Source organism: Neodiprion virginianus, chromosome 5 (genome assembly GCF_021901495.1).
Source record: "Neodiprion virginianus isolate iyNeoVirg1 chromosome 5, iyNeoVirg1.1, whole genome shotgun sequence".
Taxonomy (NCBI): Eukaryota; Metazoa; Arthropoda; class Insecta; order Hymenoptera; family Diprionidae; genus Neodiprion; species Neodiprion virginianus.
In genome coordinates this window covers 10,877,849-10,893,552 of record NC_060881.1, presented here as the reverse complement: position 1 = coordinate 10,893,552, position 15,704 = coordinate 10,877,849, and the positions used below count along the sequence as shown (strand labels likewise).

At 38.0% G+C, this 15,704-nt stretch overlaps 1 protein-coding gene across 2 annotated transcripts in view; it reads right to left on the bottom strand.

Annotated features, from left to right (window-relative positions):
* Positions 1-10,302, bottom strand: part of LOC124304950 (protein rhomboid-like) — a 114,191-nt gene extending 103,889 nt beyond the window's left edge. For both annotated transcript variants that reach the window (XM_046763768.1, XM_046763769.1), the window contains exon 1: positions 10,073-10,302. The gene's annotated coding sequence lies outside the window, so the exon portion shown is untranslated. The remainder of the gene's footprint in view (positions 1-10,072) is intronic.
* Positions 10,303-15,704: the final 5,402 nt, after the last annotated feature.

The following is a 15,704-nucleotide window of genomic DNA, read 5'->3' as shown; positions in this document are numbered from 1 at the left end:
CCGATTACGAACGTTTGGACATGATGGATAGGTGCTGCCCAACGTTGTCAAAATAAATCTCTTAATTTTAGAAACTGCTTTCTTTGAACTTCTCTGAAGGCTCAGGCGAAAGTTTTGTCTCATTCAATTCACATGCGGTGATATCACGGTTCTTATTTCAATATCTTATCACGGCAATAAATGGAATATCTTACAGTGCTGAGCAGCGGATATAGTATCGGGGACTGCTGTTAATTGCGAACCTGAGATTTGATGTCAAATGTTACTATTTTCTTGTACATGGGATATAGTGGCGGGGGTGTATCCCTAACGGCAGTGTGCATGCACATGTTGTCGACAGTCACTTGACATTTAAACCTGCAAGATTTTACGTTCTATACTAATTTTTACACGTTCAAATAAAGATTGCGTGCGATATGCTTCTCATTTTTTGCTTTTCAATTTCACTCAAAAACATTGCGTAAAAACATAAGTTTGAAATACATGTATCGAATTTAGAATCAATTTAGGTGTATGGAGTGTTTTCGGCATATAAAAATTTATTTGTTCACTGTTTCTGTGTCTTACTTTATGTAATCGCAGCTAACGATTCATGAAATATTCGCCCTTAAACTCTATTCATCTTCGATACGAAAAATCACCCTTAATTTTTACGCGCAAGAGTGCAAATCTTCCTGAAAAATTAGCTACTAATAATTTTTTTTTTTTAATTTAGTATACTATTCTATAAAGTATATCATTTTGCATTAAGTTGGTAAATATTTCATTTTAAGTATAATTCTCTGGATACATTATTTTTAGTTGATTATGATGATTACTACTAGATGCTTCACCCGTAATGTAACATCCCAAGCGATATCAGCCCTGTGCTGCTGCGCCTGCATAAAGCTGAAGTTGGTAACGTTATTGTAATGATACACGTTTGTATAAAATCGGTATTTCACAAGTTCAGGAATGTTTGAAATGCAGTACATTATAATGAGAAAAAATATATACATATTTTGGAAACTCGACTACTTTAAAGTCGCTATAAAATTTTAAAACAATGATTTTCCCCTCTGTGTTTCGTCACGTGGACGTTATTAACTTCAGTCTCTTACGCTTGCTGCGTCCAGCACTACTTACAATTAGCAAAAGCTATACCGGGACAATCTCTTGAAAGTTGAAAATCAACTGCGCATACGCCAAACAATTCAATCTCATTGGTCGGCGAAATCTTCCTGCAGGAATATTCTTGTCCCTGATGCAGGGAGCCAACGTAGACAAAATGTGTCCGTTTTAATTTTCAAAGAGCATAAGCATTAAATTGCGACCGTTCTTTGAAAAATCAACTTTCCGACCCAATAACAAATGTTTTCCAAACCTTTCCGAGTCACTAGCTCAATTATTTGAGATTCTAACCTCGAAAATTCGTATCAACTACATCGCCGCCAGAAACAGTTTGACAGCTGAAACTCGAGATGGCCATCCTGCACGAACAGCCGATAAAAGTCGCGCATGCGCGGTTGATTTTCAGGTTTCAAGAGATTGTCCCGGTATGTATGTATATACCTACCACGACGCACCACCATGATTTGAGTCATGAACTGTTCTTGCCACCCGGTAGAAACCAACGAACTACCACTTCACTATGCTCGCTTTTCTTTATATGATATAAAAAAGCTTAGAGCTCCAGAGGCTTCAATAATAGATTTTTTCGCATTATTTGACAGCTTAAAATTGTTTGAAAATTGCTTTTTTTGGACTTCACCCCTTCTCTTACTCTACAATTATACTACTCGCGTAATATGTCGAATGCCCAGGTAAAAATCCATTCTATGTTTTTTCTCAGTCGGTAGAAACACATTCTACCGTATCCTATTACATTTCGTTGAAAAGTGAGCGTTAAAGAGTAACTGTTCGGGAGTACTACACATCAAACAGATGTTGACGAAGAGAACATTTTAAACATTGAGTACAGGTGATTCTAACCAAAAATAGAGGTAAGCGACTACCACAATTGAAGAACTCCCATCGCAAAAAAAAAGACCTCCAAAGACCTTTTATAGGCCTCGGTAGTAAAACAGGAAATGAGGAACTTACCTTTCCTACGCTTGGCTGGCCCAGCAGAAGAATCAGTACGGGCAGTCAAGAGGGTCCGAAAATAGTCAGGGGTACCGGAACGGATCACAACAAAGAACAAAGAGATGAAAAAAAAGATCGTCGGATCCCTGGCACACAGTCACCCTAGCTTCCGACGGTAAGGGATGATGTGCTTATCTCTGGCCGTACCACAGATAAGCCGGACAGAACAGTTCGAAGGACGCTTTAATTAAACATTATAAGCACTCCAGAAACGTGACTATACGCGACGCAACAGTAATTGAATAGCGGAAAGACAAGAACAGTGAGCAGGTGCTCACGTGAGGGGCGAAAAATAAACGTTGAGAGGCGGCAAATTGACGAAGGGCACAATACATCAGATTGGAGACTGCATCGACCTGCGGAACCCACGAGAGCGAACTGTCGATAGAAAGCCTAAAGTTACATGCAAACCCGGAGAAAGAGATAGAGGTACTATCGAGAGTTATCGATGCAAGAGTAATAGAATTAAGCCTTGTGGTAAAAGGCGAACTACTAAGAATCATGGACTGTTAAGTAAGTATGTCACGTGAGTTCTAATATCACAATGAGTTATAAAATATGTAATCTAAAAGCGGTGGGTAAAATGGACAAGAAACGAAGAAGTGTACGATTAGAAGAAAGTAGAGAGGTCGTAGCTAAAATCGAAGATCAGTTATTCCAATTTCGTAACTTCAGTGATACGCATTATACATACAGAGTATAAGCAGATCTGGACGTATAATCGACTTTATCTGTTCAATTAATGCACCCTAATTGAATTGAAGTAGGCTGAGATTACTTAGACATAATTAAAAGATTTTCAAACGATACTCGACAATAGTACTAGTCCAGATCGCGGCTCTTGGCCGAGTAGGCTGACAAAGAATCACACGACTCTCGGAAACAGTTGTATTCTATACTTGATTCGTTTTTATGATAACTGAGAATCTACCTGACTTCGTCAGTCTGTTGGTATATATCTCATTGTGATACTGTCACTGTAATTGCTAACAGGCGTCTCTATATGCCTGTCACAGGCTGAGTGGTTTGTTACACGACCAGTTGTGCACCGCCGCAACATCTATATTCAACCGCCTAATAGTCTCTGGAACCTCACTAACAGCACATTGAATATTTATATCCGGAGGTCATCTGCGTAAAGCAAGTGTTGTGTGTGAGATAGTACGTGAGAGAAATCACTAATAAAGATAACGCACAACGGAGGACCCAAACGGAGCCTTGCGGACCCCCCTATCAAGAGAGGCCCAGGGGGACAACCCATCAGAGCGATCACTGCCTGCGATTGACCCTAAAGGTAGGTTCCTAGCCAAGCCAACAAGTGCTGGAAAAACCACACAGAGAGATGATGTGATGAGGTAAATATAAATTTTTGCAGTCTAATTGAAAGGAAATATTGGTAATGTAAATATCTGAAACGTTAGTCGAGTAAAGCTATTGATCAAGTAAGCTTAGAAATCTAAGTATAACTACTATAATGCCAGTATCCGTTCAGATCTCAAGCCTCAAATTTGAGCACGAAATGATCTGGCAGTTGAAGCAGCTAGATCCCACTAGAGACATATAGCATAGACTGCGTATTGTCTATACGTCCTATACTGCCTGTGATAACGCCAAAAGTGAGAGAGAAGGAAACACACACGGGCAATGGCTGTCATTTTCTAAGAGTTTAATTGGTCGTTGGTCGATGGCTCAGTAATGTATCACCGTCAAGTGAACCCACGGCTATCCTTATTATTGTAGATCGTAGTCGTATACGACCACTTATTTCAGTGTATACGACGATGATTACACAGGTCTGCAACGAAATTCTTCTTCAAAAATGAAAAATATTATTGATATGAAGGTTTTAATGAGCTAAATCTATACCTGTTTTCCATATTTTTCTGTCACTTATGTATTACATGATATGATATCTTTCGTTGTTCAAAGTTCAGAATTAGTTGTGTTTTGTTTTCACATTTACACTATTTTAATCTATTTAAATAGTATCTGTACATAGAAAACGAGTTCGAACTGATAGAAAGAGAAAAAATGATATCGCCTAATGTTGTTTTTACACCAATGCATGCCCCTGCGCAGTTCTCGTTGTGACTTCATGTCGTGCAATACTCAAAGAAAGAAAACTACAAAATAAGGAGAATTATATTAGTAGATAGATTTTCTGACGATTTTAATGTTTAATCTTTCTAACTTCATAACTTTTTTTATAAATATCGTGGCTATCATTAGAGTTCAATTATAATTTGTGAACAAAATAACGTTTTGTTTGAAAAAACATTACATGAAAGGTATGCGTGGTACATATTTTTTATCACTATACTTCGATTCAAGATCATCAAATCTACTATAATTACACATAATAATAAGGAGAAAAAAAAGTGTTTTTTTGAAGACCAGTATTATTTAAGAATCATTGTAATATATTTCGCCAGTTTATAAACTATACAGAAGACTTTCTAACTGCAAAAAAATAAATAACCTCCAAGATTGTTTCATAAGTAGATGGAATATCACAACGTGAGGTTAAGTTCACGTCTTCAAACACGTTAAAATTAATAATTAATCAATATAATGAACAAAGGAAAAAAACTGCTGTTTGATGAGGTGAATGTAATTAGAAAAATATATTTTCTGTACTGAACACTCAATGTCTTTTTTCTACCCATTTTCGAACAAAATCTCACCAGGGGTTCTCAATATGAGAGTGACGTTTCCGGTTAGAAAGAAACAGAATTAACCGCGTGTAGCTTTATCTCTTTTCATGGGCTGAGCAATTTTCGGCTTGAATGCGCAGTCCATGTTCTATGTCTATGGATCCGACAATTCGCTCAGAATTTATCTTTACAATATTAACATTGATCACTAAATGTACGAAACGGGTCAAGTCCGTGTTTTATAACAGAGTGAATCCGAATAATCTTTTTGAACTGATGGATTTTGGACGGTTGATTTGGTATTGCCGATATTGTTCTGTATTTCTCCGTTCGGGAATCAAATTTTATAGTTGACAGGTGTCCATGGTTGACTGATCGTAGATGATTCTGATTTGTTTACGATTGATTAGTATGTGGGGCAATAATTGCAGCGCTGACATTTACAAACCAATCATGTATTGAATAATTTCCCTGCATGAAAATCCTTGGGAGTAAAGAAACGCACTGGACGCTTCTGGAACAGAGCTTCTTTTTCCATGGGTAAGCTGATGTGGTCATCGCTAAGTGGGGTATTCTAAATTAGCCGCACGTGCATCTTTCTCTCTGACTTAGATGAGAACGATATGCCCAACTCATCGAGCGCTGTATATAACTGAACTATGATATTGTTGATATGACGATGGGTTTTGTTGATACAATGAGCCGGTTCGTGGATGTGAATTGTAGTACTGCTGCAACAGTCAAGATGAAGAGTTAATGCCTCGGATGAAGAAACCAGAGATGTTTAGCTGTAATGCAGCCAACCCAGGCATTGATACTGATATTTGCTGACTTAATTTCCTTCGACGAAGTGAATTTCACCTTGAACATAAATAAATATCTTTCGGAAAGACTCGTCTGCTGCTGCTGATCTGGCACTGAAGAAAAAATACCACGAAGTATTCTGTGCCAACGAGATGCGAGATGAAAACCGAAGTAATTTTGAAGTGTTCAGTAGGTGATGTTTATTTTGTCAAGTTTTGAATACGTTCATTGAACATCTTCCAATCTATAAATATGAATCAAATTTTTAACACTTGGTTAACCTTATCGTTCGGAACATTCCTGAGAATCGGCAGAATTGCGAAACACGATAAGCACCATTGATGAAAACGTATTAATCTGTAAGGAAAAAGAAATTTGGCATCCACCTGAATCATTTCCAACAATGGATTGAAGCGAGCCGGTTATTTCGTTCGTAAGTTGATCTCAAGGCCTATCTATAGTTCCCGTTATGAAGGGTTAATTGCTAAATTTAATACTATCGTTTAGTCGCTTTAGCGTGCATCATTCGTGTAAATGTCTTCAATTGAATCTCATGATTATTACAGTGCACAGAAGCGGAGCCACCCGGAAAAGCAGATCTGAAAAACTGCATTGTCTGTAGCCAGAATTCAGTTATTGCTCTGTCTGCGCACATGCACCCAACTGATTTTTGAAAAAAATTATAAAAAAAACAACGTTTCTATTCGAAAGTAACACTGAAAGTCAAGGGATGATCATGTTTTATTGTCGTTGAATTATTTATTTTATACATGGTTGGAAAATTTTAAGTCGGTCATATGAGTATAATATTACTCGACTTCATTGTTATTATGTTACTGTGTAGATTCGATAGTTAAAGTGAATAACAGTTCTACAGTCATGTCATCAAATAAAATTATAACATAAGGAGGCATTTCAAATTAAAATTTATCAATCCATCGAAGAATTGATCATTTCTCGTAGAACTGGTGTTCCAAACGAGACCGTTAATTTTTTTTTAACAAAGTTATAGTATTTCGGTGACCACAATAGAATAGCTGAATGGGTCGTAATGGATATGATGGTAACCTTCCAGCATCGATTAATCGATTAGTTTTTCTGGCTCGGCTATATATATTTTTTCGAGATTTCAATCAACTCAGGTAATTTTTCAGTGTCACACGTCTGACTTGTCATATAAATTCTTCAAACTTATGTTAAGTTTAAGGCCGTCACGTTATATTAAACACGAATTTCTCAAAAAAGTCGTTATTTTTCAGCTTCATAAAACCGTCTGAATTGCAGTCAATCACTACAAAACAAAATATTATCGTCTCTTTTAAATACATCCTGAAGTCGTTGAATAGCGATTCGTTTCAGTGGGTTGCTTTCTTAATGTTACAAAACTTAATTTTGGAAACTTGGAAACTGAAATAGCATGAAATTGTGACTAAAACCTTGCTTCGGTATAACGAAAGATGAAAAAATCTTTCTAGCCAGATTTGCACATACAGCTAAGGCGGTAAATTATCATTCTCTTCAATGGTCGGTGAATACGGGGTCTTCACGGTGATAATAATAACTCAGGACGACATCTCTGCCCTCGCGTTGTTTTTTTTTTTTTTTTATGGTACGTGTAATATTTTAGATTTTTGTTAGCCTGTCACCGTAGGAGTGAGAAAAAGTAAGTGGGTTCTGCAGACTGACAATAAACCCTGCACTGTTCTTCGCGTCTTTCCATTCTCAAACCATTATACGTGGACACAAGGTACACATTTCGTACGCACCAAGCATGCAAATCTACGTAGAACCTACGCAATCCTTACAACGCGCGATCCCTTGATTCGAGGGAAAAAAAATGGTGCGTACCAATTTTTTAGTTGCGATGCAATGGACAAGAACGGGACTTGGTACAGCTGGGGTATGTATTGACACTAATCCATGAACGATAGGATATGAAACGTATACGGAGCCAACAGGGTTCAGCGTGTGGCGTCCAAGCCTTAGTGAAACAAAACAAACACGTAGAAAACGTGTACGAAAGAAACGTGTGAGAAAAAGTTACTCTTTGCTGACAACACTCAGTCATCAAAAGCGAGCTGTTCTTGTTACCGTATTCTATACCATAATGATTGACAATTACATTATACTAACCGCGCCGAGATTTGATTACTGGGTCGAACGGGTTGACCCAAAATAAATTATACGGACCTCAAGCATATCCAGCAAAAACAACCGATGTTTTATATATAGATTGCAGCGTGTGAAAAGGTTGTATACCGACGAGGGTATCATTTTTTCTCAAAAATAGAACCGCTCGGCAGTTGAGGAACGGCGCTGGCTGCCAACTTCACGAAAAACCGTTTTCCTCGAATTCGATGGAAAGCTTAATATATATTGAGCTGGCCATGTCGAGCAGCATGTTATCTACTCTTTTCAGAAGTCAAGGGATGATTTTCCACAAGGTTAAGTAAAATGAGAGTGAAGAATGAGATAAAAAATATTACTGTCGCAGACTAGGCCAGAAACTGTATCGCCGTGTTCGAAATGCTACTTTACTAAATTAAATTACGATGTAAAGAACGAATTCCGTAAAATCCCGAGACATTATTGAAGTACGAAGAAACGTATGAGTTGGGAAAGACCGTAAACAGAAAGAAGACGTGATGAGAAGTAGGCCGGTCGATTAGTATTAGCTATAGATAAGCTATTCTATTTTATTGGATAAAAAAATTTCTTGCTCGAAAAATAGAACAGTAAATCGCGTTGCAATACCAGATGTTGGCACGCGTTGCTTATTTACTAGCGATTGTTCAATATGCCACTTTAAATAACACTTTCGAGTGCCAGCAATTTGGTAATATAATCATTTGAAGAATGATTGAGTCGTTTTTCACACATAACACTTAGACTGCCGAGAAAACCACTGCGAGCACATAATATTATGACATCCACATAGTATCCATAAGTTATTGTTGAGCCTGAGGGTGATAGTCCCAAAGAACACTGCCTCGTTTGAGCCTCTGATTTATCCTAATGGACACTGCACACGTATAATGTAAATGTGGGTGCCAAGTCCGAGTAATTAACGACAACGGCGAGCCACTGTCGCGTTTATCAAGACTTTCTGTTAGGTCAGAAGGCTTTTTTGTGGTTTCCGCCTCCTATTTTTTTCCATTTGGCTTTTTCATGTTCTTTTTTATTCTTCATGTTGTTGGTTGTTGTTTGGGTGTTGATATTACGCTGCTCCCCATTATGCGTTGCTATGGTTTTGTCAGTCAAAAAAAGAGGAGTCCGACCTAAGGCGTCACGACGGCATATTTATGTACATATTTGGAAGTCGATCGGCACTTCGTTAATTCCTAATCCTCTATTACAACAGATTCCTGATTTCGTAAAAACCTATGTGGGAATATTCTGTCAGTCAAATCAGGCAAAGAGAAGGCTCCTTTTCTCCTCAATCTTCTCCTCTCTTCTCCACTCGTCACTCCCGCGAAAAACCCACCAGACCAACTTTTTCGCCCCCGTCAGAAAGTAGCTGCCTCGAGCTTTCCCAACCCAACAATCGTGAGAATGTAAGACTTATTATACCCACCAACCCCGCAGACGTTAATATAAAGGATACTCTGTTCGAAATATCATATGACGAATGTATACGGGAGTTGAACGCGGGGGTGCAAGCCGGACTCGGCTGGCCGGAAAGAAGTAATTTATGTAGTGAACGGAAGGAAAAACGGTAGCAAAAAGAAGAGAAAGAAGAAGAAGAAATATACAGACTCATGGCTGTTCACAAGTATAGATCTGGTATCTGCGGAGGAAGACGTTCGTCGACGAATCAGGATATAAATCTCTCGATTCAAATGTTATATTGATGGTCCGGCATCGAAGTCAGACTTGTATATACAAGACGTTGAAAATAAGAAACTATAAGAAAATGTCACGTATGATCATTGATCAACCTTTCGTGCATTGTATACATGCGTATGCCGATGCCTACGCATTTTTCATCAGATACTTTCACCACCGATCAAGGCTACGACCTTAACCCGGCGAACAAAGACAACAGGACTACTTATGCATATCGTGTAGGTGGCATACACTCCGAATATGTGACAGAAAGCGACGTCAATACTCATGGTTCGGGTATCAGTTTACTCGCGAAAGAAATCGAGAGCATCGCGACGGCCCGGTGTCTGTAGTCGGTTTTTTCACCCTTCTTCCGCTCAGCGAGAGCGGTGTTCGGAAGCCCTTTCTTTGGGGGGGGGGATAAGCCTGCGTTCATCCCTCTCTAACTACGTGGGATTCCACGCCCTTCCTTCCACTTTCCGAAAACTTCAAAGATTACAATCAGAGTCAGGTTTCCGAAACACGATTCCACCAAGTCCGACACAAGGGAAAAAACGCGCCCGCAACGTTGACAGTCTCTCCAAAACGTGCAGGGAAATCCGATAAGTGAAAATGAGTGGTTCCCTACCAGCACTGAACACTCATAAATGCACCGTGACACTTACCTTCTTCAACCCTTTTGCCCAGTTTCCTAGTTACTCGATATCTTCCCTGTCCGCTACTTCATCCTTCCCACGGAAGTGACTGTAAGTATACGCGGCACCTGATAGACGAGGACTTTTCCTCCCGTCACTTTACTATACTCTATCGCGTACTTCGAGGCGGACAAACTCGACGGGGACCAAGGATCGAATTGCGACACAGGTCTTCTCGTGGAGGCGTCACCGCGTGCACTGACTTCTGTCGGACGTCCGACGACGGGCAGCGACCGATGCGGATCGGCGTCGACCGCAGCCAACTTGCTTCGTAGCCATGGAAACGCGCAGGAGTCTCGCACGTGGATGATTCTAGGTGGCATGACAGCATGTGAGTTTCTATAGCGGAGGTTCATCACAGACGGGTAAAGCTTCTGCTGCTTAATCTCCGGCGCTTAAATCCGCGATTAGACGGGTAGCAAGAATTAATACGCAGACGAAGGGCTATTAAGATAATATCGCACTACAGGACGTTTCGAAAACGACAACGTATGACGCTGATCGTTTATTAACAAGCGCGAATTGTTTACAGGAAATTATCACTCGTCATACTTTTTCGCGGTGTGTTTTTTTATTTATTTTCTTTTTTTTTTTACGAGCCTGTACATTCACGAAATTATCAGAGTTGAAGATATTTTTGAATATCTCAAACAAGGAAAGTTGTCCAATGGCACAGTAGACTCATCGTTTATTAAAATCGCGAATCATGTGATGGGAAATTAGAGCCTCTCTCAGGTCCGATTCTTGAATTTCAAATACGATTTCTGCATTCGATCGCCGCATATTCATTACAGCATTTGGCAAAAATAGAATGACGAAGATCTATGAATTGCCCGTTGTACGATATTCTAGAATTATGTTTTGAATCCGAAATCGACTAAGACTTTACGCCATACACACCCGTGTATAATGCACCATTTTTCAGTTTTGCCTCTACCATCATTCCAAATACGTATAGAAAATCGAGTTTATCAATTAAATCGACATGATTTGAATGAAATTTTGTATTTATTTTACGAGGTTGAAGTTAGTAAGGTTACTGCAATGACGGATGTTCAGGAAAAATTGTTACTTAGCAACTTCAGGAATGTCTAAGATGTAATAAACTATAAAAACAACCTTATATTTCGTTACAATAACGTTACCAACCTTAACCTCGTTTTCTTCTAAAGTTGATAATGGAACCCTGGCGGTTTATACAAATTTCGTAAATGAGCAGATTGAAACTGCTCACCTTATTACATTACTTCAAAAATTAATTCACATTTTACGCTGCCAAGTGTAAAGTTCTTTAATCAGCATTTGAAACAACGGGCACTTTAGTTCAGTAAATTTTGGACAATTTAGTTTTTAGAATTGACTACACGTTCAGATCTCAATTTCTTCTGCTTTACTGGTTGCTTATAATGCAGGCTAAGAATAGGACAAAAATATTCCAATAGTAAATACGGACTTTTTAGTTACTATGAAATCTCTGCATAGTTGTTTTGCGATCCTAAAATACCATGCAGTCGTATAAAGCAGCAATAAAATCGTGTGATAAAATTCTTCAATATTTCAAAAATCTTTTATTATTATTAGGTAAAATCTTGAATACAGTCAATTCTGCAAACACCAATTACTAGTTTATTCTTTGGAATACTGGTGAAATTTGTGAAACCCTATTGAAACCCAAGAAATTTAAGACAACCCCGTAAAATATGATTAAGTTCGCCAGATTTTTAGTTAGCATACGGAATCTAGTAAAAGCCTTCGGAATTAAAAAAAAAAATCGTACGAAACCTATAAAATAGTAATATCTATATTCGTGAAATTTCAATTATAATCTGCTTACACGTTTATAATTTTTGTACACTCTTTGCGTCATAATTTAAAAGCTTTCGGACAATCTGTCTACCACGAGTGTTTTGAAACACACTGCCAGTGAAGAAAACGAGGGAAACACATTCTATGTCAAAAACTTATACGAGTGGGAAAGAAATGTTACTAGTCAGACAATATAACTGGCAGTATATCATGTGTTATATATATTATATATATGTGTGTGTATATATGTATATTCGAAAGACATTTGAAGTAAGTGCGCTCCATATGGCTTGTCTGACGTTAAGCCTTATTGAATTTCCAACCCCAATAATGAGAGTTGATCACGAACTCAATAATTGCCCTCGGAAGAGGACCCACCATACGATAAAAATAACGTACTGCTGCAGTCTCCTATCATCAGCAGCTGCAGCCATTTTTCCAAAAGACTGTACAAGGTAATTAGAGGCCATATTGGAAACACCTGTTGTTAATGTCACCCATAAATATTTTCGCCATAAATTTGTATTTTATATTCGTGGTAATTAGTATTTTACGTGTAGAGCGCTGAATTTAATGAAACATATCATTATATTTACAATGAAATATCACGATACTTTCTGTATAACGCAGCGCACTACGTTGCTTGTTTCGTAAAATCCTATGTATAACAATCCCGGGATGGGAATAATCGTTTTCGTCTCCCTTGGATTCTACTCTAATAGAAGGAAAGTACGGATGCAACCACAGAACCAAAAGTTTGCTCACGGTCATTCCTCTTTACATGTTCAGGATCCTTCCGATGTCTGACCTCTTCACGAAAGGGATTCGCCAAATTCAAAGATTATTTACGTTAAAGTTTTGTTGTACAAAGTTTTCATACAAGTTCTTACAAAGTTGGGGATAGAAAAACGTTTTTCCTTAATGCTTACAGGTGAATGTTGGAATCTTTCAGCCAACCTGGTTTGCTGAAGCAGTTTTTCAGCTCTCTAGTACCACAGCCTCATTCGGTCAGTCACATCGGTAGGAAGAAAGCCAAGTCATATGTGATTGAAACTAAAATCTATCCACGCAAATATTTTCCAATGTAACAGCTCGGGACGGATTTGAATGTGACTAACATCTTCTCGCATCGTATTTCGAATCTCAATGCACGCGATATCTAATCAGGATAAGGTTGTTATCGGAACAAAAATGAAATAGACAATTCCCAGAGATCATACCGTAATTTGTTATGTTTTCACGAAGTTAGATAAATCAATATTATATCGTGTTCTATAAGTACGTTAAGGTAGTACCGTGATAAATCACTTTTCTTACAATATCTTTCAATTTTTGAATACACATAATTTGAAGTGTCCTTTATACGTAGGAATTTTTTTTAATAGTCCTTGCGGTACTAAATTTTGCAATATTAGCGATCAAAAGTCGTACAATTTACATGTATTCCCTATCCCGACCGTAGTTAGACTTAGCATTTTATTTAATAACAGCCATACTTTTCTTAGAATTTTTTTTAAACACTGAGAATTATTAATTGAGGATATAACAAGTAATTTTTTTCAAAAAAAACATAAACAAGTAGTATTCATTTTTTTGTAAATAATTCTTAAAGTTTGTTGCTTTTAATGATTTTCGAACTTTCTCTCATAACCTGACCCGTGAGAAATAGTGACTTGGCAACGTTGCCCTACGCGGGAAGTTTAAAATGCCATAAAGGCCCAACGAATTGAAATAAATGTCAGAACTTTGCGGATATAGGTTACGGTACGGTTCAGTCTCCAATTATAACTAACCTCAAATTGATTTCATAACAATACATTTCTCTACAACACATGCTTGAGGGGCAAGAGATACTGAGTTAGAATGCAACGTTGCCAAGTCAGACAAAAGACGCAATGGGAAAATTTTTATACTTCTGCGCATGTGAGAGGAGGCGCAAAGGTGTACTGGATCTCAACTACTTTTTACTTTAGTTACAATGTTTTATACAGGGGATATTTCTCTGGAAGTTGAGGACTGCTGCTATCACGGTACTACCTTAATATCCATCTGGGACATCACGTGACTACCAGCAGTGGATGACGGTCATGCAGTAGACGCAGCATGAAATTGATCGGGCTCAGAGACGCCTTTCTTTCCAATTCCACCAAATTCCGAGCGAAAACTTTGTCAGCCATATGTCGTTTTTGAACAGTTAACACAATGATCAATATCCTGATAAGTGTGGTACCCTACATTTTGATGCTTCCGTAGATACCAAAAACCGTCAAGGGAATAACTAATATGGATAGGATTTTCGGGGTGCAGGAAATCAGTCAATAAACTCGCATCTTCTGCGAAAAGAACCAACAACTCTGAGTGACGTACGGTAACGCTGAAATTTTCATATCAAGGTGGATTACATTCCGTGTATTGACAGTTCTGTCGACTGTATACGTCTGCACGCTTCTACTACTGCATCATGACAAGATGGATGAATTGGCAAACTCCGTCGCGCCTGTTGTACAACAAGCATCACGAGTGGAAAGTTGCCTGCGACTTAACTTGAAGTATATGCAATGAAATTTGGAACATCTAGTTGCATGTACTTGATTTTTCGTGTACCAGTCGACTGGCATGGCGCTGATTTATTGATTCTGGTAGGTACATCACATTTATACTTGTTAAGTATAGTGACTTTTTGTGGGTTTTGTATTTTATTACAGCACGTCTTCTTGATGAAGAAAGCCTAACTTTTACCATACGAAATTTACGTCACGGTTTTTGAAGGTTTCATCGAATAGCTACGAGTGGCAGCAATTTGATTAATGATAATTAGCAGTGCTGCAATTATTGTATATCCCAGTAAACAACAAAGAGTTGAACAAAACTGATTATCATAATTGAGAGTCCTACTTTTTTCAAATTTCTGAATTACGTTTACGTGTTTCTAATGAGAATCTATTCGTTTTGATTCATGTATTTGTTTCGATTCGCTTCTATCTGTCTTTCCCTATCCCGTCCTATCTGTATGAATGCAGACTTTCGCTGCTTATTATTTTTAATTATTCGTTATGAATAGCTTATTGCAATTCCAAATCCAATTTAGTTATATCCATCCAAATAATCATTTTTGAACGTATACGAATCACATGAATCGGTCACAATCAATGAGCACCATTTTTTCTTCTATTCGAATGAATTTTTTTGAAAGATACGATAGGCTGATCTATCTAATCGATGAATTTGTTTCAGTGCGAGATGCATTTTTTTAGTAAAGGTGTAGGAGTTCCAGTCTGTTTTAGAGTTCTAGTGACGGCGTACGCCAAGCCTGCATCTGTATCCGTAGAATCCTTCGGTGTATCCTGGTTTTTCCAAGGGATGCCGGATAATTTCGATGTGGGTGGTAATAAATGTTTCATTCCGTCCCATCGTTTATCTCAAAGCGAATTCTTCAAGTTGAATAAAACTTAAAAACAAACCGGCGATGACCGTCGCACTTGCCTGTAAAACCAAACAACAAAGCCACCTACTGAACCAAATAACTCGTGACATGTTGTTTGTGAATATTTGTTACAAACAAGCGACTTGAAAATTTGATATATACGTTTATATTAAATCTGACACCGTTTTAAAAGGTCTAATTGTAGGAATTGTCACGCATATAAACGCATCAGCAAACTTCTTTTCTATTCTTTTCTATACTCGGTTTACCCTATTTCGATTCGTTCTTACATAAATTACCGGATGAAGAAGTCGGATTGAATCGAACTGAAAAATCTCGATCTGTTTCACTTCTTTTCCATTTTTTGGGATG